Source organism: Rutidosis leptorrhynchoides, chromosome 2 (assembly GCF_046630445.1).
Source record: "Rutidosis leptorrhynchoides isolate AG116_Rl617_1_P2 chromosome 2, CSIRO_AGI_Rlap_v1, whole genome shotgun sequence".
Classification (NCBI taxonomy): Eukaryota; Viridiplantae; Streptophyta; class Magnoliopsida; order Asterales; family Asteraceae; genus Rutidosis; species Rutidosis leptorrhynchoides.
Genome location: NC_092334.1, coordinates 290863434 through 290891400, shown reverse-complemented (window position 1 = coordinate 290891400; position 27967 = coordinate 290863434).

Genomic DNA, 27967 nt, shown 5'->3' with positions numbered 1-27967 from the left:
AAACATACTTAAAACGTCAACAAAAATGTTGGTGAGTTATAGGTTTAACCTATATATATCAAATCATAATAATAGACCACAAGATTTCATATTTCAATACACATCCCATACATAGAGATAAAAATCATTCATATGGTGAACACCTGGTAACCGACATTAACAAGATGCATATATAAGAATATCCCCATCATTCCGGGACACCCTTCGGATATGATATAAATTTCGAAGTACTAAAGCATCCGGTACTTTGGATGGGGTTTGTTAAGCCCAATAGATCTATCTTTAGGATTCGCGTCAATTAGGGTGTCTGTTCCCTAATTCTTAGATTACCAGACTCAAATAAAAGGGGCATATTCGATTTCGATAATTCAACCATAGAATGTAGTTTCACGTACTTGTGTCTATTTTGTAAATCATTTATAATATGTATTCTCATCCCAAAAATATTAGATTTTAAAAGTGGGACTATAACTCACTTTCACAGATTTTTACTTCGTCGGGAAGTAAGACTTGGCCACTGGTTGATTCACGAACCTATAACAATATATACATATATATCAAAGTATGTTCAAAATATATTTACAACACTTTTAATATATTTTGATGTTTTAAGTTTCTTAAGTCAGCTGTCCTCGTTAGTAACCTACAACTAGTTGTCCACAGTTAGATGTACAGAAATAAATCGATAAATATTATCTTGAATCAATCCACGACCCAGTGTATACGTATCTCAGTATTGATCACAACTCAAACTATATATATTTTGGAATCAACCTCAACCCTGTATAGCTAACTCCAACATTCACATATAGAGTGTCTATGGTTGTTCCGAAATATATATAGATGTGTCGACATGATAGGTCGAAACATTGTATACGTGTCTATGGTATATCAAGATTACATAATATACAATACAAGTTGATTAAGTTATGGTTGGAATAGATTTGTTACCAATTTTCACGTAGCTAAAATGAGAAAAATTATCCAATCTTGTTTTACCCATAACTTCTTCATTTTAAATCCGTTTTGAGTGAATCAAATTGCTATGGTTTCATATTGAACTCTATTTTATGAATCTAAACAGAAAAAGTATAGGTTTATAGTCGGAAAAATAAGTTACAAGTCGTTTTTGTAAAGGTAGTCATTTCAGTCGAAAGAACGACGTCTAGATGACCATTTTAGAAAACATACTTCCACTTTGAGTTTAACCATAATTTTTGGATATAGTTTCATGTTCATAATAAAAATCATTTTCTCAGAATAACAACTTTTAAATCAAAGTTTATCATAGTTTTTAATTAACTAACCCAAAACAGCCCGCGGTGTTACTACGACGGCGTAAATCTGGTTTACGGTGTTTTTCGTGTTTCCAGGTTTTAAATCATTAAGTTAGCATATCATATAGATATAGAACATGTGTTTAGTTGATTTTAAAAGTCAAGTTAGAAGGATTAACTTTTGTTTGCGAACAAGTTTAGAATTAACTAAACTATGTTCTAGTGATTACAAGTTTAAACCTTCGAATAAGATAGCTTTATACGTATGAATCGAATGATGTTATGAACATCATTACTACCTTAATTTCCTTGGATAAACCTACTGGAAAAGAGAAAAATGGATCTAGCTTCAACGGATCCTTGGATGGCTCGAAGTTCTTGAAGCAGAATCATGACACGAAAACAAGTTCAAGTAAGATCATCACTTGAAATAAGATTGTTATAGTTATAGAAATTGAACCAAAGTTTGAATATGATTATTACCTTGTATTAGAATGATAACCTACTATAAGAAACAAAGATTTCTTGAGGTTGGATGATCACCTTACAAGATTGGAAGTGAGCTAGCAAACTTGAAAGTATTCTTGATTTTATGTAACTAGAACTTGTAGAATATATGAAGAACACTTAGAACTTGAAGATAGAACTTGAGAGAGATCAATTAGATGAAGAAAATTGAAGAATGAAAGTGTTTGTAGGTGTTTTTGGTCGTTGGTGTATGGATTAGATATAAAGGATATGTAATTTTGTTTTCATGTAAATAAGTCATGAATGATTACTCATATTTTTGTAATTTTATGAGATATTTCATGCTAGTTGCCAAATGATGGTTCCCACATGTGTTAGGTGACTCACATGGGCTGCTAAGAGCTGATCATTGGAGTATATATACCAATAGTACATACATCTAAAAGCTGTGTATTGTACGAGTACGAATACGGGTGCATACGAGTAGAATTGTTGATGAAACTAAACGAGAATGTAATTGTAAGCATTTTTGTTAAGTAGAAGTATTTTGATAAGTGTATTGAAGTCTTTCAAAAGTGTATAAATACATATTAAAACACTACATGTATATACATTTTAACTGAGTCGTTAAGTCATCGTTAGTCGTTACATGTAAGTGTTGTTTTTAAACCTTTAGGTTAACGGTCTTGTTAAATGTTGTTAACCCAATGTTTATAATATCAAATGAGATTTTAAATTATTATATTATCATGATATTATCATGTATGAATATCTCTTAATATGATATATATATACATTAAATGTCTTTACAACGATAATCGTTACATATATGTCTCGTTTAAAAATCATTAAGTTAGTAGTCTTGTTTTACATATGTAGTTCATTGTTAATATACTTAATGATATGTTTACTTATCATAGTATCATGTTAACTATATATATATCCATATATATGTCATCATATAGTTTTTACAAGTTTTAACGTTCGTGAATCACCGGTCAACTTGGGTGGTCAATTGTCTATATGAAACATATTTCAATTAATCAAGTCTTAACAAGTTTGATTGCTTAACATGTTGGAAACATTTAATCATGTAAATATCAATCTCAATTAATATATATAAACATGAAAAAGTTCGGGTCACTACAAATAATACTTATTTTAATGTTTAAATGATAATTCTAATAATGATACTAACAATAATACTAATAACAATAACAACAATAATAATAACAATAATAATAATAATGGGTACTACCTTAAAAGCTCCAAAAAATATCAAAATGCCCTAGCCAGGACTCGAACCCGCGACCTCTCGTTCCCCGTCCACATCCTTAACCATCTGATCTATTTCGATTTTCTAGTTTAATCACTTCCTTACATCTATTTACCCTAACCCAATTCTATTTGTAACAGGCCCAATTATCCAACATTAATTAAGCCCATGAACAATTTACTCCAGTCCAAAACCAATTTAATGTCCATTACAGATTCGGGTTTTAGGGTAACACGTGATTAAGAACAATCAGATGCATCTCCTGCTCTTCATCATTCATCGTCCAACATAATCACCTCAACACCACACCATACGCAAACACACCCTAACATAAACATAATTATCACAGAATCATTGATATATATCGTCTTCATCATCGTTGACACGCTATTCATCATCGTACACCATGATCACCATCTTATTTCGCTATTGTAAACCTCATAATCTTTATCTCAAGGCAACAGTTACGTATGGGATTGTTGGAGAGAGAGAATGAGGGAGAGAGAAAGTGATGGCTGTTTATGGTGATGGTACGAACGAGGAACAACAGCAGGAGAACACTAGTGATCTGTTGTGAGTTCCACGAACTTGTAACCAGGGACAATATTAGAGTAGTAATATCAAGAACAAAACATGAGCTGCAGTAGAAACTTTGAGTTGCTGTTGTAATCAAACAAGAAATCGAAACATGAGAGGGAGAAGGGTTCATGGTGGTTATGGTAGCGTAATTTGAATTGTGACCGGAGGTGGTTGGAAGTTTTGCAAGGTGGTGGACGTTAGTTCCTGTGGTGGTGGTTTTATAGTGGTTCAAAGGTGGTTCTTCGGTTGTTTATGATTCGAATTAAACAGACACGTGAGGAGGTGCTACGGTGGTGAGGTTTCGAGAAGATGATGGTTTCGAACGGTTAGAAGGGGAAGTGATGGAGGTCGATCAAAGGGGTAGAAAGGGTGCTTAAACAAAACATAAACATAATATGCAGGTGGTTCTCTATGGTTTGTTGTATGTTTTTTTTTTTTTTTTTTTTTTTTTTGTGGGTTAAACACAAGTAATAAGTCAATGTTTCGGCTTATACCAACGAAGAAGACAAGGAATGAAGTTGGTAACTAGTTTCCATTATGGGTTTATTCAAACAAAAGGAAACAGTGGCTAGTAAAGAGAATGATTGAAGACAGTGGTGTGTAATATGACTAATATCTATCTAATATCTTTATTTATATATTACGTACACATATATGATGATAGTGAAGTGTAACTAAAAGTGAAAAAGTGAAACAGTAAATTCAATAAATCAAATATGAAATAGTGTAGCAGCCGAGTTCTTGTATTCTTTCTACCGACGGTTTTTTGACATGACGTGTCCATTGCTAAACAGTTAACGTATAAAAGTGTTCCTAAAAATCCCAAATTTTTAGATTAAATATATTGAATTATATCACTCATTAACTGTTTGAAACCTGATAAAAAAGGTTCAATAATTATTTATTTTCTGTTCCAATTTATACGTACGGGGTACTAATATTTAAACTTAAAAAGGTAAAAATATTTTTAACAGGTCTAACATCTTCGTAATCGATTTACAGTTCAACTTTTATTTTAGTCTTCTATGAACATGTAATATATCTATATTAAAACTAACGATACGTCAACGGAGTGTTGCTGACGTTTACTAATTAGGCTCGAAATCCTTCATTTTCAATATACACATTATATATATATATATATATATATATATATATATATATATATATATATATATATATATATATATATATATATATATTCAATCTTAATTAACAAGTTTAAATAAATAAATATATTAATTATATTCTTTTAAACAACTAAATATAATATTATATATTTACAAGTAATATTTATATATAAATATAAATATCTATATATATATATTTAATTACATAATAGTTTTTATTACATCACATATCATTTTACATATTTATTTCCTACAATTAAATCATATATTATATCAAATAATATTTCAAATTATTATATATATGTATCTATTTACATTTAGTTGTTCGTGAATCGTCAGGCATAGTCAAAGGGTAATTGATTACATGAATATAGTTTCAAACTTTTCGAGACTCAACATTACAGATTTTGCTTATCGTGTCGGAAACATATATAGATTAAAGTTTAAATTTGATCAGAAATCTCCGGGTCGTCACATATTCCATATCTTGGACAGTGTGATGGCTTTACTAGCACCTATCCTAACCTTTGACTAATTACGTACATCAGCGCCTTAATCTCTAATAATTTTACTATATAAAAAAAGAATGGTTCTTTCCAGAATTTAAAAAAAATGAATCTTTATCATCCAAAAAACTTCTTCCCTTTTTATAGTCAAACGTATACCAACATTTGCTAACAAGACAGATTCAGAATAAAGCATGAAAAATATTAACATTGAGAGTCTTATTTTGACAATTAAAATACATTTCAAATAAAATAACTTTTTACAGACCAAAAGGGTGAATTTGGCTGAGGCAAACTTCGTAATGTGCAAGAACATTTAACAAAAAGTTAGAAAGGGGTATACAGAGATTACCTACCGTAAGTTGTAATTTGTTTTCATGACCCGTCCTAATCCATCTGGACGAAAACATTACATTTGGTTACATCGCAAGGTACTTGACCTCTATATGATACATTTTACAAACATTGCATTCGTTTTTAAAAGACAAACTTTCATTACATCAAAAGTTGATGGCATGCATACCATTTCATAATATATCCAACTATAACTGACTTAATAATAATCTTGAAGAACTCGATGACTCGAATGCAACGTCTTTTGAAATATGTCATGAATGACTCCAAGTAATATCTCTAATATGAGCAAATGCACAGCGGAAGATTTCTTTCATACATGAGAATAAACATACTTTCAAGCAAGGTTGTAAAAGTCGCGAGTCGGGGTCGCATCGATCGAGACCTAAAAAGGACGCGTCGGCCGAATCGGGGACGCGTCGGGGGACGCATCGGTCGTTGACCAACATTGACTTTATTAATAATTTCTTAAATATATATTTATATATGTATAAAATAGTTGATTATGTACCATAAATTTCTTAAATAAGAACTTGAATCTAAATACAATCAAACTTCAAACTCAATTAATGTTACCGATTACATAATCAGTAAGGATACAGAGAAAAGAGCGGCCCAAAAAATGAAAACAAACCCTAATTTTAAAACATATCACATTTTGACGAAAATTTGACTGATTTTGACCGTGTTTGACCAAATTTGACCGTCTTTGACAGACTTTGACTGAACTTTTAGCTTTGACATTCTTTTGAGTCGTTTTCAGGAAAAACGGGACGGAGAACCCAAAAAAACGACGCATCGGCCGACGCGTCAGCCAAGTCGGCCGACTTTTACAACACTGCTTTCAAGTGTCAACCAAAAGGTTGGTGAGTTCATTAGTTTAACATAAACAATTATTTCCATCATTTTAATAGACCACAAGATTTTCATTTTCATTTCTCATAAATATACGTCCCATGCATAGAGATAAAAATCATTCATATGGATTGAACACCTGGTAACCGACATTAACAAGATGCATATAGAATATCCCCATCATTCCGGGACACCCATCAGACATGATAATTTCGAAGTACTAAAGCATTCCAAATTCCAGAATGGGGCTTGTTGGGCCCGATAGATCTATCTTTAAGATTCGCGTCAATATGGGGGTCTGTTCCCAAATTCTTAGGCTATCAAGCTAAAAAGGGGCATATTCGGCTTCGATCCATTCAATCATATAATGTAGTTTCAATTACTTGTGTCTATTTCATAAAACAGTTATAAAATAGCGCATATATTCTTAGTCCCAAAAATATATATTGCAAAAGCATTTAAAAGGGAGTAATGAAACTCACTATAATGTATTTTGTAGTAAAAATACATATGACGACATTGCACAACTGAACAATGGAGGGTTGGCCTCGGATTCACGAACCTATATCATTTGTGTATATATATTAATACACATAATCGTAATCGACAGATTTATATATTACTAGTGATATAAATGTTATAATAATAATTTATATGCTTATATATTAATATCATAGTATTCGTATATTAAATGTTTTGGTTATATAATATTTATTATATCATTACATTAATAATTTTAATGACTAATATTTATATTCGAATCATCATAATACTTTTATTAATATAAATGTAATAAGTACATGTTAAAATATTTTTAATACATAATTTATATCAATATGTTTAAATATTCAAAGTTTTTAATATGTTAATATTTTAAGTAAATATAAATTATATAGTTATATGAAAACGTAATATATTATATTATTAATAAATATTTATATATTTGTTAATATGTCATTTAAAAATATATGCTTATATATATACCGAAAATTATAATCAATATATATTGTATTTATTACTTATATTTATATATAACAAGTTATATACTTATTTTACAGTAAAACCATGTTCATAGAGTTTACTTATTCGTATATGCATCGTTTTAAATACAATTTTTACATCATTACATATCTATACTTCTACGTATATCGTATTAGTATTTATTATACCTATCGTGGTTATGTCCATAGTATTATCTTAATATATCATAACTTTAATCATACTTAATACAATCACAATCATATATTATCTTATACTTATATTAGTAATCGTGATAATTACAATAATAACAAATAATAATAATAATAATAATAATAATAATAATAATAATAATAATAATATTAATAATAATAATAATAATAATAATAATAATAATAATAATATTTAGTGATATTACTTAATAACAACTAAAATGATAATAATAATAATCATATCCTAATTTTCAACATAATAATAACAATTTACAATAACAATAAAAATAATAATAATAATAATAATAATAATAATAATAATAATAATAATAATAATAATAATAATAATAATAATAATAATAATAATAATAATAATAATAATAATAATAATAATAATAATAATAATGATAATAATAATAATAATAATAATAATAAAAATGATAATAATAATAATAATAAAACTAAATAGAAAGTGAACTACCTTCAAAGAATTGAGCAAAAAAAAAAAATACTGCCACTTCAGAGACTCGAACCCCCGACCTCTTGAATACCCGTCACTCCCCTAAACCATCTGGGCTGTTGCCCATTTTTTGATTTAATACACAACCCAATTTTATTTATCTAGTATTCTGTTTCATCTTCTATTTCCTTCTTCCTTAATAACTAATCGACCAGAGGCAATTCAAATCATATCTGTAAGTTTTGGGTTTGAGTTAGGATGTATAAATGAAGCAGAAACAACTAGTAGTGGTTGTTGTTATGGATCATTTAAATGAAAAAAATAAAAAATAAACTGCTGTACTGCAGTTCACGAAGAACAAAAGAAAAAAAAATTTGATTTTTATTTTGGAATTGTTTTGAGACCCCAATGTCTTCATGAAATATCTTACTTATGATTATTGGAATACACTAGTATCGTTTATTGAACCTTAATCTTAACAGGTCACCTGAATTCATTTGAAGAAAAATGTTTGACTTCTGAAAACCAAAACTTTGACTTCGAAATTCTCACTCGATACTGAAAATTGGCAATTGAGATTTTCCAGATAGTTTAAATGACTGATTTCTAACAGAATGGCATTATTACAAATTGAAGTTTCATTCGAATTCGAGAATTGAGTAAAAAGTTGAAGAAACAGAGGTGTTTGAGCTTTTTTAATATTTTTCAGTTTTAAATCCAAATTTGGAGATATAACTGATAATGGTAGTGATTATAGAATCCTTCATAACATCTGGAACTGATTAATTTATAGCCTGATTGTGGTGGTCGACAGATATCACTATGACAAAATAAAGGACAGGAAAGAAAAATAAAAAAAATAAATTAAGAAAAGTTTGAGAGTGATAGGCAAATGGATTTTGGCTCTATTCTGTGATTGATTCTTTAGCTGGTACTATTCAGGTGACAGTAATCGATTTACATAAAGCTTGAAAAGGATTGACAACTGAATTTGATTCTCCTAAATATAAATACGTATTTATTTAGATTTATATATATTTTACTATATTTATATATCTCTATATATATCGTAAATGTACCTATATAATTCAGTATCTATATATATATTTATCTGTTTTTATATATTTATGTATATATCTGTATTCATATAACGTATATATATCTAAATTTATGTATTATCATTAATTTTATAAATATAACTACAATAATAATATTACTCTTAATATTATGAATACTAATAATAATAATATAAGAGTGATACTAATACCTTTATTATTAATGATAAGTATAAAATTTATAACTATAATATTATTAATAGTAATAATATTAATTAGAATAATACTAATATTATTGATGATAATAATAATATTAGCGTTAATAAAACTATAACAAATCATATATAACAAGCTTCATATCTAGATGTTATATATTGAAAATACTACTATTAATAATACTGATTTTAATGATAATAATAATAACAACTTATACATATCCAATCTCATTAAAATTAATTATATTAATAGTACAAATATTAATATTAATATCAACATTAGCGAAAGTAGGGATCATAATACAACATTTATACATTAACTTGTAATTACATATAATATATTAGCTTTACATTTCATTACGTATGTAATACTTATTCTATATAATAATATACTTGAATATTTATCATTTATATATATTATATATATATTTCAATATAATAATTATTAATATGAATCATATATATTTATATATATTCATTTTAATAGTAACTTAATTATTTTATGTATCATTTTACATTTTTAATTCCGATTGGTTGAAGTGCATTTTATTAATTTCAAATTATTATTTATAAACCCTTATATTTATATTTATATATATATATATATATATATATATATATATATATATATATATATATATATACATATATATATATATATATATATATATATATATATATATATATATATATATATATATATATATATATATATATATATATATATATATATTTACATATTTATTTTCACACAATTGTTCGTGAATCGTCGGGCATGGTAAATAGGCAAATGCATTCATGTAAACTGTTCCAAGGATTTTGAGACTCAACATTGACTTTGCTTATCATGTCGAATTCATATTAAGATTATGTTTAAATTTGGTCGAAAATTTTCGGGTCGTCACAGTACCTACCCGTTAAAGAAATTTCTTCCCAAAATTTGAGTAAGGTCGTCATGGCTAACAATAAAAATATTTTCATGACGAATATGAGTTGATAAATAGAGTTTTATCAGTTTTGATTAATATAGATAAAACGATTCGATTATGTAAAGCGTACGAGTGAAGCTATCACTAAATAGTGAAATGAGAAAGACAAGTTTCAACATAACTTTTGACTAGTCATGGTTGAATTCCAAAATTCAAGGAAATTAAAGAAAATCTTCAAAATCTAAATAAGATTTGATTCTTCGGCGTGTAAGGAAATTAAGATCTCTATAATTAAATACGATGATCTGTCTCGATTACTCTATCTGATATTTCCACTATAAATTAAACTCTTCCGTTCCATTATTCTCATCATTCCTATACTTTCTTTCTTAGTTCATACATCCAAAAGATCGTGAAAATGCTTAATCCTGTTCTAATCCCTGATATTTTCCTAATTATCATTTCTGTCATCCTTCTTTACAATCCTCCACCAGAAAAATCTGTTTACTTCTACTATTACTTTGGGGTCATACTATTCTTAATTCTACCGTGTCTTTATATTGCTATTCGTATTAACATACATGGTTTGTAACCTCTGTGTTGTTATTGGACTTTATATTTTCTCTTATATTTTGGAGCTCTTTGCCTTTTTATTATCCTCTCGGTCTCTAGTAAAGAGAGTAATGGTCCAGAATTCGTAAGTATGGAGTTTCGAATGAATTTAATGTTCTAAACAAGAAAGAACGTAATAGCACGATTTGATTTGTCACATTACTAGAGTCACTGAGAATAGAACTATCAAGAATATGCTTTCTTGATATATTCAAAAGTTAAGCAGAATGAAAGAGTTATGTAACATGGCACATGATGACGTTATGATCTGTGAATCATCACGTCCCATTAGAAACCCAGCATGACTTACTGTAATATAATCACGTTGATCAAGTGTCATTATATTGTACTAACTCATGCATCAATTTCCAACACTACTTCAAAACATTCATAATTCAAACTCTATGTTTTCAGAGATTTAGAAACTAAAATAGTTTTCTTTTATGATATAACACAGATAGCGCGGAGAGATAATTAATATCGAACGATAATATTTATGAAGATATCTTCAAAAATATTGAGGATATTAATAAGGAAAGATACGATAGCATCGTAGAATTTTAGATTCAAAGTGTGATGAAGAAATTTATTCACAATGATTTAGAGCGATTAAGGAGTAAGGTATTCGTTAAAGATTTCATCAGAAGCAGAATCATCGGGATTCTTTATGTACAAGTTTAGTCCTTGTGATTTGCTCAGAGTTTCAGGATGAGAGATCATAATTCTAAGGGATAAATGTTATATGTATATATAATTTTTGATGTAGAAATGCTGCGAGATTCACAATACTGATTGCTGATTTCCCGATACTTGGTATGGCAATTCTCGTTACAAGATGCCGATGAGTTCATGATAAGACTTCAATAGATAAATATAGTGATTTGTCGAAGAGATTTAAGCCAAGGAGCAACGAGGTTTCTGATACATCTGCTGGTAATATGATGGAATATAAGAGGTTCCTCGGTAACAATAAAAGAACACGCATATATATCAAGGTTATGATAAGGTTGTTTCGAAAAGTCGAAGTTGACTTGCTGGAGCTGTGACAAAATTGGCTAATTTGGAAAGAGATTGCAAAGTTATTTTCAGTTCTAATGATGCCAAAGGAGCTAGCACAGATACGTGTTAAACGTTTACTCAGGTTCCAAGTGTTTTCAGGTGCATAATCTTTTCTTCCGTAGATGAGGTGCGGTTGGTTCATCATCTCGATTGAGGTGTTATCAAGAATCATGAAAGCTTTGAACGCAGATTGTAATCGTCAAGATACAAATGAGGTTTAAGATGAAATCAAGTGGCAAACTTGAAGTTGTTTAGTTTCATATGTTATAATCAATATTTTAATTCATTTTAATTGTCCAATCTGGGTAGTCCACAGTTAGCAGTCCACAGTTGACAATCCAATAATTCATATATATTTTACAATATTCGAATTAATTAATACGTATCGTGACCCGTGTACATGTCTCAGACTCTATCACAACTCAAAGTATATATATTATTATAGAATCAACCTCAACCCTGTATAGCTAACTTCATTATTACTGCATATAGAGTGTCTATGGTTATTCCAAATAATATATATAGATGCATCGATATGATATGTCAAAACCTTGTATACGTGTCCCGATATTTAAAGTGCGTAAAATAAATAACATAAATTAAATGACGATAAATAAAATTGAGAGAATATAAATTGCGTTAAATACATTGCGATAAATAAAATGTAATCAGTTAGCTAGGAACAGTTAGCGTGGATTCTTAACAAAAATTTTCTCATAGTTAATTTGTTTGTTTCTAACAAATTTTATTTTGTCCAATGTTTTCTTCATTATGCCACTTGTTGGATTCTGATAGGTCAAAATCCAAATATAAAATTGAATGAAAATGGTTATTCTGCGGTGAACGAATACGTATATCTGTGGGTGTAAGTAGGATAGTAAATGACTGTTGAATCATATTCGAAGAATGTACAGTGTAACTTATTAATGTGAAATCTAAATATTTTTTGGGTATTACCTACCCGTTAAAATATTTTCACCATTAATCGTTTGTACAAAAGAATTTTTAATTACAATCTTTATGAAAATATACTTGCATATATATTCTCTTCAGATGTAATCATGGATTTAATGAGTCAATATGATATTAAACTCATTTGATTTACCGTTAGAACAAGAATATATAATCTCTAGAACATTAGAGATTACATAATCGGCATGTCGTACGAAGATAAAAGATGTAGAACGTCATGTAGAACGATGATTATTCTCGAGGTACAGATTGTGATGTTGAGGCGTGTGTTGTTGTGGTTTGTGTTGTTGCTGGTGGTACTGTTGATGCCGATGATGTTGCTGAAGCCGGTACATTTTGCACCGTATTTTCCAAGGCTATAACTCGGGCGCGAAGTTCGTTGACTTCTTCTATTACACCGGAATGATTGTCGGTTCGAACGAGTGGATGAATAAGATCTAGAATCTGAGATAGTATATAGTCGTGATGAGATACGCTGGAAATGAGAGAGAAAATAGTATTACGAACAGGTTCGCCGGTAAGTGCTTCAAATTCATCGCCAAGAGATGAATTCAGTTGGTTGAAGGGATCGCCTTCTTCGCATCTCCATTGATTAAGTAGACTATGAATTCATCAGATGAATTGGGGATGGCTGATTGGTTGATTCATTCTGGTGACACTGCTTTCGGAGCTTAGGTGAATATCCATGTCGGAATAGCTGTCGGAATAACTATCGGAATAACTATCGGAATCTGAGGGACTATAACAGGTTGAGGGATTCATCTCGTACGATCAGATGAAGGATTTTCGATAAGAAATAGATTATAGGATGTAGATTAGTACCCTGCAATACATAGTTTACATATGCATATATAATACTAAAATCCCATAAGCTACGGAGGAATCTACGGAAGCTGTCAAGAAAAGGTAAGAATAATAGATACGCTAAGATATGAATTTATCTATACACTGTCTATGCAATAGAGGCAGTAAGATGTGTCTAGACTTTAAGGATGATAAGCAAATAATTTTCGACACTAAATGATAAGCAAAACTTTTGACACGCAGAAACGGTCGAAGTCCAGACTCACTAATGCATCCTAACGACTTATCAGTTAGACACACTAATGCAGAATTGGTTCGCTAAGACCACCGCTCTGATACCAACTTTCATGACCCGTCCTAATCCTTCTGGATGAATACATTACATTTGGTTACATCGCGAGGTACTTGACCTCTATATGATACATTTTACAAACATTGCATTCGTTTTTAAAAGACAAACTTTCATTACATTGAAAGTTGACGGCATGCATACGATTTCATAATATATCCAACTATAACTGACTTAATAATAATCTTGAAGAACTCAACGACTCGAATGTAACGTCTTTTGAAATATGTCATGAATGACTCCAAGTAATATCTCTAATATGAGCAAATGCACAGCGGAAGATTTCTTTCATACCTGAGAATAACATGCTTTCAAGTGTCAACCAAAAGGTTGGTGAGTTCATTAGTTTAACATAAATAATCATTTCTATCATTTTAATAGACCACAAGATTTTCATTTTCATTTCTCATAAATATACGTCCCATGCATAGAGACAAAAATCATTCATATGGATTGAACACCTGGTAACCGACATTAACAAGATGCATATAGAATATCCCCATCATTCCGGGACACCCATCAGACATGATAATTTCGAAGTACTAAAGCATTCCAAATTCCAGAATGGGGCTTGTTGGGCCCGATAGATCTATCTTTAAGATTCGCGTCAATATGGGGGTCTGTTCCCAAATTCTTAGGCTACCAAGCTAAAAAGGGGCATATTCGGCTTCGATCCATTCAACCATATAATGTAGTTTCAATTATTGTGTCTATTTCGTAAAACAGTTATAAAATAGCGCATATATTCTTAGTCCCAAAAATATATATTGCAAAAGCATTTAAAAAGGGAGTAATGAAACTCACTATAATGTATTTTGTAGTAAAAATACATATGACGATATTGCACAACTGAACAATGCAGGGTTGGCCACGGATTCACGAACCTATATCATTTGTGTATATATATTAATACACATAATCGTAATCGAGCAGATTTATATATTACTAGTGATATAAATGTTATAGTAATAATTTATATGTTTATATATTAATATCATAGTATTCGCATATTAAATGTTTTGGTTATATAATATTTATTATATCATTACATTAATAATTTTAATGACTAATATTTATATTTCAATCATCATAATACTTTTATTAATATAAATGTAATAAGTACCTGTTAAAATAATTTTAATACATAATTTATATCAATATGTTTAAATATTCAAAGTTTTTAATATGTTAATATTTTAAGTAAATATAAAATATATAGTTATATGAAAACATAATATATTATATTATTAATAAATATTTATATATTTGTTAATATGTCTTTTAAAAATATATGCTTATATATATACCGAAAATTATAATCAATATATATTGTATTTATTACTTATATTTATATATACAAAATTATATACTTCTTTTCTAGTAAAACCATGTTCATAGAGTTTACTTATTCGTATATGCATCGCTTTAAATACAATTTTTACATCATTACATATCTATACTTCTACGTATATCGTATTAGTATTTATTATACCTATCGTGGTTATGTCCATAGTATTATCTTAATATATCATAACTTTAATCATACTTAATACAATCACAATCATGTATTATCTTATACTTATTTTAGTAATCATGATATTTATAATAATAACAAATAATAATAATAATAATAATAATAATAATAATAATAATAATAATAATAATAATAATAATAATAATAATAATATTAATAATAATAATAATAATAATAATAATAATAATAATAATAATAATAATAATAGTAATAATAATAATAATATTTAGTGATATTACTTAATAACAACTAAAATGATAATAATAATAATAATCATATCCTAATTTTCAATGTAATAATAAAAATTTACAATAACAATAACAATAATAATAATAATAATAATAATAATAATAATAATAATAATAATAATAATAATAATAATAATAATAATAATAATAATAATAATAAAAATGATAATAATAATAATAATAATAAAACTAAATAGAAAGTGAACTACCTTCAAAGAATTAAGCCAAAAAAATACTGCCACTTCAGAGACTCGAACCCCCGACCTCTTGAATACCCGTCACTCCCCTAAACCATCTGGGCCATTGCCCGTTTTCTGATTTAATACACAACCCAATTTTATTTATCTAGTATTCTGTTTCATCATCTATTTCCTTCTTCCTTAATAACTAATCGACCAGAGGAAATTCAAATCATATCTGTGAGTTTTGGGTTTGAGTTAGGATGTATAAATGAAGCGGAAACAACTAGTAGTGGTTGTTATTATGGATCATTTAAACGAAAAAAAACAAAAAAAAACTGCTGTACTGCAGTTATCGAAGAACAAAAGAAAAAAAAAATTTGATTTTTATTTTGGAATCGTTTTGAGACCCCAATGTCTTCATGAAATATCTTACTTATGATTATTGGAATACACTAGTATCATTTATTGAACCTTAATCGTAACAGATCACCTGAATTCATTTGAAGAAAAATGTTTGACTTTTGAAAACCAAAACTTTGACTTCGAAATTCTCACTTGATACTGAAAATTGGCAATTGAGATTTTCTAGATAGTTTAAATGACTGATTTCTAACAGAATGGCATTATTACAATTTGAAGTTTCATCCGAATTCGAGAATTGAGTAAAAAGTTGAAGAAACATAGGTGTTTGAGCTTTTTAATATTTTTCTGTTTTAAATCTAAATTTGGAGATATAACTGATAATGGTAGTTATTATAGAATCCTTCATAACATCTGGAACTGATTAATTTATAGCCTAATTGTGGTGGTCGAAAGATATCACTCGGACAAAATAAAGGACAGGAAATAAAAAATGAAAAAAAATTAAATTAAGAAAAGTTTGAGAGTGATAGGCAACGGATTTTGGCTCTATTCTGTGATTGATTCTTTAGCTGGTACGATTCAGGAAACAGCAATTGATTTACATAAAGCTTGAAAAGGATTGACAACTGAATTTGATTATCCTAAATATAAATACGTATTTATTTAGATTTATATATATTTTACTGTATTTATATATCTCTATATATATCGTAAATGTACCAATATAATTTAGTATCTATATATATATTTATCTGTTTTTATATATTTATGTATATATCTGTATTCATATAACGTATATATATCTAAATTTATGTATTATCATTAATCTTATAAATATAACTACAATAATAATATTACTCTTAATATTATGAATACTAATAATAATAATATAATAGTGATACTAATACATTTATTATTAATGATAACTATAAAATTTATAACCATAATATTATTAATAGTAATAATATTAATTAGAATAATACTAATATTATTAATGATAATAATAATATTAGCGTTAATAAAACTATAACAAATCATATATAACAAGCTTCATATCTAGATGTTATATATTGAAAATACTACTATTAATAATACTGATTTTAATGATAATAATAATAACAACTTATACATATCCAATCTCATTAAAATTAATTATATTAATAGTACAAATATTAATATTAATATCAACATTAGCGAAATTAGTGATCATAATACAACATTTATACATTAACTCGTAATTACATATAATATATTAGCTTTACATTTCATTACGTATGTAATACTTATTCTATATAATAATATACTTGAATATTTATCATTTATATATATTATATATATATTTCCATATAATAATTATTAATATGAATCATATATATTTATATATATTCATTTTAATAGTAACTTAATTATTTTATTTATCATTTTACATTTTTAATTCCGATTGGTTGAAGTGCATTTTATTAATTTCAAATTATTATTTATAAACCCTTATATTTATTTTGTTATATATATTTTGTTTTATATATATATATATATATATATATATATATATATATTTGCATATTTATTTACACACAATTGTTCGTGAATCGTCGGGCATGGTAAATAGGCAAATGCATTCATGTAAACTGTTACAAGGTTTTCGAGACTCAACATTATAGACTTTGCTTATCATGTCGAATTCATATTAAGATTAAGTTTAAATTTGGTTCGAAAATTTCTGGGTCGTCACATCTGTACAGGGTTATTTTCTTAGAAGGTGGATTATTGACTCTATCGGAGGAAGAAGGAACGATTGGATTGAAACAACTAAGATTTTTAAATGATAAGAAGACGACTTCTAGGTAGGATTTCATCATAATACTAGCGATGGCGTTGACATTTTGACCATCTTTCTTTGCATAGGTACTCGTCGATTCGGCCATGGTAGAAACTTTAATACAAAAAATGTGGAAGAAGTAAGAAAAGCAGTAACCTCCCATATATGAAATTGAGAACCTTAGAAATACTTGTGCAAGATGATCCTTTGAATAAATTGAAGAGTTGGAAAAAAGAAAATGAATGAATTAACGGAGTATTTATAGGCAAAGGAAAAAATTAAAGGAAGTTTTGATTAAGACACGTGTATGGTTCAGATCAGTTGTGGAAATCTGTTTGAAATTCAAATTAATTTTTGATTAAATTTCAAACAAAAATAGGGGATTTTGGTGGCAAAAATCATCATTTTGGGTCACATAATATCAGAAAACAGACGGCTACAGTAGATGTATGTTTTCGAGGAAAAACGCACTTCTTATCTTTTATAGTTTAATCACTTTATTTTTACAAAATAAAGACATCAAACTGGGGGGACTTAATGGTGTATCCTATGTAAATACACGCATAAAAACATCACTTTTATACGGTAGGAACATTCGAAACGCATAAAAGATAACAATAATGGTGACTTTTATTAAACATCCATCCAGCGTTCTACGATTGTACCAGGCCGTCCAGCGTCATGCGTAAAACCTGAAGGCAGCTTTTATGCTTAATCCCTTAAATAAGCGTGTGAGCAACACACATGCCACGTTAGCGCTAAACCCAAGTCGTTTACAGATATTTTGAATAATTGAAAGAACAAATATCTGACACGTGTATCTGAAAATTACGGAGGATCTACGCCTATAAATAGACCCCCTGGGTCACCACATTACACAGTTCAGTCACTTGTGACAGAGAACACACTTTCTCTCTCACATAGTACTTTCTTACTCTATAACTTCACCGCTTAGCAACATCACGCTACACGAACTCCTTCACAGTTTGGTCCCGGAAGATTGATAATGCCTCTCCACGGAGAACTCTTCTGTGATCTAGGTTTGCAGGGATTTTTTGAGGGAAAACATCAATAGGCAAGACATCCCACCATGCTGAGCAGTTATAGTATTGTACTGGTGCATATTAACTACTAGACAGAAAATAGTACCAACATTAGCACCCTCGATCATCTGATAAACTCAATCTTTAACCACATGAGGATTCTTTCGAATCTGTCGTATCATAGAATTAGAAGATCCTCCTGCTAACATCAAAAACACTCCTGGCCTCGCCTCAAAACTTGTTCTTCTAGCACTTGGACACTTAGTTGATCTATGACCCACATGTTGACAGTTCCAACATGCATTTTCACTGAACAAACACATCAAAATCTCATGCCCCACTAATCCACATCCTATATATCTTTTAGTTAATTTTAAACATGGTCCACCATGTGATGATCAACAATCATAACACCAAGATTTCTGACTCGATCCAGATCTAATTTTCTCTAATTTCCTTTTTTTTTGTTTCAATCCAGTTGATTTCTTTGACTTCAAACTCGCATGACTAACCACTTGATGTTGTTGTAGCCCAAAATTTCCCATCACGGTTCCTTGCTTTCACATCATCTTCCACCATCTTTGCCACAACAAATGCTTGAGATAATGTTGTTGCCATTCTTACTATGGTTCTATACTCTTGTAATATTTTTCCTACATAATATTGAATTCTGGATTATTCATCCGGAACCCATTATTGCACGAACCTTAACTTATCCATGTATTGCTCTATCACCTCGTCTATCGTCATCTATTTCGTCACTTGCATTTTTAAAAAATCCTTCTTGACCTGCTTAATGTCTTCGGATGTACAATACTATTCACAGACTTTGTTATAAAACTGATCCCACGTAATCTGATTCACTTGTTCCCTATGTATACTGGAAATAACAGAGTCCCACCAAACCATTATCTTATTCTTCAACAACTTACTTTTATAAATAACTCCTAATTGTGATTCACACTAGCATGCCTCAACGACTCTTTCCACTTCCCTCAACCTGTTCAGGGTTAGGTATTCCTGATTACACAGGCAGTTACAGTCCAGGAATTGTTTGAATGTACACTTCTTCCTTGCTTCAACAAAAGGTGGCTGAATCATTTGCATCTAATACGGGCTCATTATCATTTGTTTAGGGAGTGTTGGTTGATTTTGGGTGGAATTTTGTATTGTTGTGGAAATTGATACTAAGGAGTGGTTAAAAGGGATTCCTGTTTGCTGATACATGCTGAGAGGAACAAGGTAACCACATATCACTGATGGAGTTGACTGATTGGAAACACTAATACTAGGATTAATTTGAATTTGTTGTTGTTCCAGTTCCCATAATGGATCTCGGTCTTCTTGTACTTGACTTTCTAGATATAAAAGATGTTACTTCGGATCTTCATCTGATACATTTCCTTCTTCTAGTGCTATGCATATTCTGGGGGTTAAAGGGCCAGTTATGTGAAATGTCCCGTTCATATTGATTATAAACGTTCCATATTAATCGATTTCGTCACGAGGTTTTGACCTCTATATGAGACGTTTTTCAAAGACTGCATTCATTTTTAAAACAACCATAACCTTTATTTTATTTATAAAGGTTTAAAAAGCATTACGTAGATTATCAAATAATGATAATCTAAAATATACTGTTTACACACGACCATTACATAATGGTTTACAATAAGAATATATTACATCAAAAATAAGTTTCTTGAATGCCGTTTTTACATAATATCATACAAGCATGGACTCCAAATCTTGTCCTTATTTTAGTATGCAACAGCGGAAGCTCTTAATAATCACCTGAGAATAAACATGCTTAAAACGTCAACAAAAATGTTGGTGAGTTATAGGTTTAACCTATATAATATCAAATCATAATAATAGACCACAAGACTTCATATTTCAATATACATCCCATACATAGAGATAAAAATCATTCATATGTTGAACACCTGGTAACCGACATTAACAAGATGCATATAAGAATATCCCCTATCATTTCGGGAAATCCTTCGGACATGATAAAAACGAATTCGAAGTACTAAAGCATCCTGTACATTGGATGGGGTTCGTTAGGCCCAATAGGTCTATCTTTAGGATTCGCGTCAATTCACGAACCTATAACAAATATGTACATATATATCAAAGTAAGACTTGGGAAGTAAGACTTGCCCAATAGATCACTTTCACAGATTTTTACTTCGTCGGGAAGTAAGACTTGGCCACTGGTCGATTCACGAACCTATAACAAATATGTACATATATATCAAAGTATGTTCAAAATATATTTACAACATTTTTAATACGTTTTACTGTTTTAAGTTTATTAAGTCAGTTGTCCTTGTTAGTAACCTAAACTAGTTGTCCATAATTAGATGTACAAAAATAAATCGATATATATTATCTTGAATCAATCCACGACCTAGTGTATACATGTCTCAGGCTAGATCACTACTCAAATTATATATATTTTTAGAATCAACCTCAACCCTGTATAGCTAACTTCAACATTACTGCATATAGAGTGTCTATGGTTGTTCCAAATAATATATATAGATGGGTCGATATGATATGTCAAAACATTTGCATACGAGTCTATGGTATCCCAAGATTACATAATATATTAGAATACATGTATAATACAATATAAGTTAGCTAGGATATGATTAATATAGATTTGTTATCAATTTTCACTTAGCTACAACAAGTAAAAATAACCAATCTTGTTTTACCCATAACTTCTTCGTTTTAAATCCGTTTTGAGTGAATCCAATTGCTATGGTTTCATATTGAACTTAAGTTTATGAATCTATACAGAAAAAGTATAAGTTTATAGTTAGAATTACAGGTTACAAGTCGTTTTTGTAAAGGTAGTCATTTCAGTCGAAAGAACGACATCTAGATGACCATTTTGGAAAACATACTTCCACTTTGAGTTTAACCTTGATTTTTGGATATAGTTTCATGTTCATAAGAAAAATCATTTTCCCAGAAGAACAAATTTTAAATCAAAGTTTATCATAGTTTTTAATTAACTAACCCAAAACAGCCCGCGGTATTACTACAACGGTGTATATCCGGTTTTACGGTGTTTTTCGTGTTTTTCGGTTTTAAATCATTAATTTAGCATATAATATAGATATAGAACATGTGTTTAGTTGATTTTAAAAGTCAAGTTAGAAGGATTAACTTTTGTTTGCGAACAAGTTTAGAATTAACTAAACTATGTTCTAGTGATTTCAAGTTTAAACCTTCGAATAAGGTAGTTATATATATATATTAATCGAATGATGTTATGAACATCATTACTACCTCAGTTTTTGTGGATAAACCTACTGGAAATGAGAAAAATAGATTTAGCTTCAAAGGATCCTTGGATGGCTTGAAAGTTCTTGAAGCAGAATCATGACACGAAAACAAGTTCAAGTAAGATTTTCACTCGAAATAAGATTGTTATAGTTATAGAAATTGAATCAAAGTTTGAATATAAGTATTACCTTGTATTAAAAAGATATATTACTGTAAATAAGAAAGATTTCTTGAAGTTGGATGATCACTTTACAAGATTGGAAGTAAGCTAGCAAACTTGGAAGTATTCTTGATTTTATGAAACTAGAACTTATAGAATTTATGAAGAACACTTAGAATTTGAAGATAGAACTTGAGAGAGATCACTTATATGAAGAAAATTGAAGAATCAAAGTGTTTGTAGGTGTTTTTGGTCATTGGTATATGGATTAGATATAAAGGATGTGTAATTTTGTTTTCATGTAAATAAGTCATGAATGATTACTCATATTTTTGTAATTTTATGAGATATTTCATGCTAATTGCCAAATGATAGTTTCCACATGTGTTAGGTGACTCACATGGGCTGATAAGAGCTGATCATTGGAGTGTATATACCAATAGTACATACATCTAAAAGATGTGTATTGTACGAGTACGAATACGGGTGCATACGAGTAGAATTGTTGATGAAACTGAACGAGGATGTAATTGTAAGCATTTTTGTTAAGTAGAAGTATTTTGATAAGTGTCTTGAAGTCTTTCAAAAGTGTATGAATACATATTAAAACACTACATGTATATACATTTTAACTGAGTCGTTAAGTCATCGTTAGTCGTTACATGTAAATGTTGATTTGAAACCTTTAAGTTAACGATCTTGTTAAATGTTGTTAACCCAATGTTTATTATATCTAATGAGATGTTAAATTATTATATTATCATGATATTATGATATATTACTATATCTTAATATGATATATATATATATACATTTAAATGTCGTTACAACGATAATCGTTACATATATGTCTCGTTTCGAAAACCTTAAGCTAGTAGTCTTGTTTTTACATATGTAGCTCATTGTTAATATACATAATGACATGTTTACTTATCATTTATCATGATTGAACATAGTGTATCAATATCTTAATATGATTCATATGTATTTAGTAAGACGTTGTTATAACGATAATCGTTATATATATCGTTTCGAGTTTCTTAATTCAATAAACTCAATTTTATGTATATAACTCATTGTTAAAATATCTAATGAGATACTTACTTATCATAATATCATGTTAATTATATATATAATCATATATATGTCATCATATAGTTTTTACAAGTTTTAACGTTCGTGAATCACCGGTCAACTTGGGTGGTCAATTGTCTATATGAAACCTATTTCAATTAATCAAGTCTTAACAAGTTTGATTGCTTAACATGTTGGAAACACTTAATCATATAAATATCAATTTTATTTAATATATATAAACATGGAAAAGTTCGGGTCACTACAGTACCTACCCGTTAAATAAATTTCGTCCCGAAATTTTAAGCAATTGGAGGTGTTGACGTATCTTCTAGAAATAAGTGCGGGTATTTCTTTTTTATCTGATCTTCTCGTTCCCAGGTGAACTCGGGTCCTTAACAATTGGTATCTTGTTTTGCTTAAGTCTTTTAACCTCACGATCCATTATTTCGACGGGTTCTTCGATGAACTGAAGTTTTTAGTTGATTTGGATTTCGTCTAACGGAATAGTGAGATCTTCTTTAGCAAAACATTTCTTCAAATTCGAGACGTGAAAAGTGTTATGTACAGCCGCGAGTTGTTGAGGTAACTCAAGTCGGTAAGCTACTGGTCCGACACGATCAATAACCTTGAATAGTCCAATATACCTTGGATTTAATTTCCTTCGTTTACCAAATCAAACTACGCCTTTCCAAGGTGCAACTTTAAGCATGACCATTTCGCCAATTTCAAATTCTATATCTTTTCTTTTAATGTCAGCGTAGCTCTTTTGTCGACTTTGGGCGGTTTTCAATCATTGTTGAATTTGGATGATCTTCTCGGTAGTTTCTTGTATTATCTCCGGACCCGTAATCTGTCTATCCCCCACTTCACTCCAACAAATCGGAGACCTGCACTTTCTACCATAAAGTGCTTCAAACGGCGCCATCTCAATGCTTGAATGGTAGCTGTTGTTGTAGGAATTCTGCTAACGGTAGATGTTGATCCCAACTGTTTCCGAAATCAATAACACATGCTCGTAGCATGTCTTCAAGCGTTTGTATCATCCTTTCGCTCTGCCCATCAGTTTGTGGATGATATGCAGTACTCATGTCCAGAGGAGTTCCTAATGCTTGTTGTAATGTCTGCCAGAATCGTGAAATAAATCTTCCATCCCTATCAGAGATAATAGAGATTGGTATTCCATGTCTGGAGACGACTTCCTTCAAATACAGTCGTGCTAACTTCTCCATCTTGTCATCTTTTCTTATTGGCAGGAAGTGTGCTGATTTGGTGAGACGATCAACTATTACCCAAATAGTATCAAAACCACTTGCAGTCCTTGGCAATTTAGTGATGAAATCCATGGTAATGTTTTCCCATTTCCATTCCGGGATTTCGGGTTGTTGAAGTAGACCTGATGGTTTCTGATGCTCCACTTTGACCTTAGAACACGTCAAACATTCTCCTACGTATTTAGCAACATCGGCTTTCATACCTAGCCACCAAAAATGTTTCTTGAGATCCTTGTACATCTTCCCCGTTCCAGGATGTATTGAGTATCTGGTTTTATGAGCTTTCTAAGTACCATTTCTCTTATATCTCCAAATTTTGGTACCGAAATTCTTTCAGCCCTATACCGGGTTCCATCTTCCCGAATATTAAGATGCTTCTCCGATCCTTTGGGTATTTCATCCTTTAAATTTCCCTCTTTTAAAACTCCTTGTTGCGCCTCCTTTATTTGAGTTGTAAGGTTAGTGTGAATCATTTTATTCATAGATTTTACTCGAATGGGTTCTCTGTCCTTTCTGCTCAAGGCGTCGGCTACCACATTTGCCTTCCCCGGGTGGTAACGAATCTCAAAGTCGTAATCATTCAACAATTCAATCCACCTACGCTGCCTCATATTCAGTTGTTTCTGATTAAATATGTGTTGAAGACTTTTGTGGTCGGTATATATAATACTTTTGACCCCATAAAAGTAGTGCCTCCAAGTCTTTAATGCAAAAACAACCGCGCCTAATTCCAAATCATGCGTCGTATAATTCTGTTCGTGAATCTTCAATTGTCTAGACGCATAAGCAATTACTTTCGTTCGTTGCATTAATACACAACCGAGACCTTGCTTTGAGGCGTCACAATATATCACAAAATCATCATTCCCTTCAGGTAATGTCAATATAGGTGTCGTAGTTAACTTTTTCTTCAATAACTGAAACGCTGTCTCTTGTTCATCCTTCCATTCAAATTTCTTCCCTTTATGCGTTAATGCAGTCAAGGGTTTTGCTATTCTGGAAAAGTCTTGGATGAACCTTCTGTAGTAACCAGTTAGTCCTAAAAATTGGCGTATGTGTTTCGGAGTTTTCGGGGTTTCCCACTTTTCAACGGTTTTAATCTTTGCTGGATCCACCTGAATACCTTCTTTGTTCACTATGTGACCGAGGAATTGAACTTCTTCCAACCAAAATGCACACTTTGAAAACTTAGCGTACAGTTTTTCTTTTCTCAGCAACTCTAGCACTTTTCTCAAATGTTCTTCGTGCTCTTGATCATTCTTCGAGTAAATAAGTATGTCATCGATGAAAACAATGACAAACTTGTCAAGATATTACCCACACACTCGGTTCATGAGGTCCATGAACACAGCTAGTGCGTTAGTCAATCCAAACGGCATAACCATAAACTCGTAATGACCGTAACACGTCCTAAAAGCAGTCTTTGGAATATCATCCTCCTTCACCCGCATTTGATGATATCCAGAACGTAAATCGATCTTCGAATAAATAGACGAGCCTTGTAGTTGATCAAATAAGTCGTCGATTCTCGGTAGTGGGTAGCGGTTCTTGATGGTAAGTTTGTTCAACTCTCGGTAGTCGATACACAACCTGAATGTACCATCTTTCTTCTTGACAAACAAAACAGGAGCTCCCCATGGTGATGTGCTTGGTCGAATGAAACCACGCTCTAAAAGTTCCTGTAACTGACTTTGTAATTCTTTCATTTCGCTGGGTGCGAGTCTGTATGGAGCACGAGCTATTGGTGCAGCTCCTGGTACAAGATCTATTTGAAATTCAACGGATCGATGTGGGGGTAATCCCGGTAATTCTTTCGGAAATACATCAGGAAATTCTTTTGCGACGGGAACATCACTGATGTTCTTTTCTTCAGGTTTAACTTCCTCGATGTGTGCTAGAATGACGTAACAACCTTTTCTTATTAGTTTTTGCGCCTTCAAACTACTAATAAGATTTAATTTCGCGTTGTTCTTTTCTCCGTACACCATTAAAGGTTTTCCTTTTTCACGCATAATGCGAATCACATTTTTGTAACAAACGACCTCTGATCTCATCAAAACAACCAGTCCATGCCAATTATTACATCAAAACTCCCTAACTTGACTGGTATTAAATCAATTTTAAACGTTTCATCCCCCAGTTTAATTTCTCTCTCCCGACATATATTATCTGCTGAAATTAATTTACCGTTTGCTAATTCGAGTAAAAATTTACTATCCAAAGGCATCAATGGGCAACTTAATTTAGCATAAAATTATGTACTCATATAGCTTCTATCCGCACCCAAATCAAATAAAACATAAGCAGATTTATCGTCAATAAGAAACGTACCCGTAACAAGCTCCGGGTCTTCATGTGCTTCTGCCGCATTAATATTGAAAACTCTTCCACGGCCCTGCCTATTAGTATTCCCCTGATTTGGGCAATTTCTAATAATGTGGCTCGGTTTTCCACATTTATAACAAACAGCGTTGGTATTACTTGCTCCGACACTATTCGTTTCGGCATTACTTGTTCCGACATTATTTGTTCCTTTAGTTCTGTTAAATTTTGGTCCGTAGATCTCACACTTTATCGCGCTATGACCATTTGTTTTACACCTATTGCAAAATGTCGTGCAAAACCCCTGATGTGTAGTGACCCGAACTTTTCCATGTTTATATATATTAATTGAGATTGATATTTACATAATTAAATGTTTCCAACATGTTAAGCAATCAAACTTGTTAAGACTTGATTAATTGAAATATGTTTCATATAGACAATTGACCACCCAAGTTGACCGGTGATTCACGAACGTTAAAACTTGTAAAAACTATATGATGACATATATATGGATATATATATAGTTAACATGATACTATGATAAGTAAACAT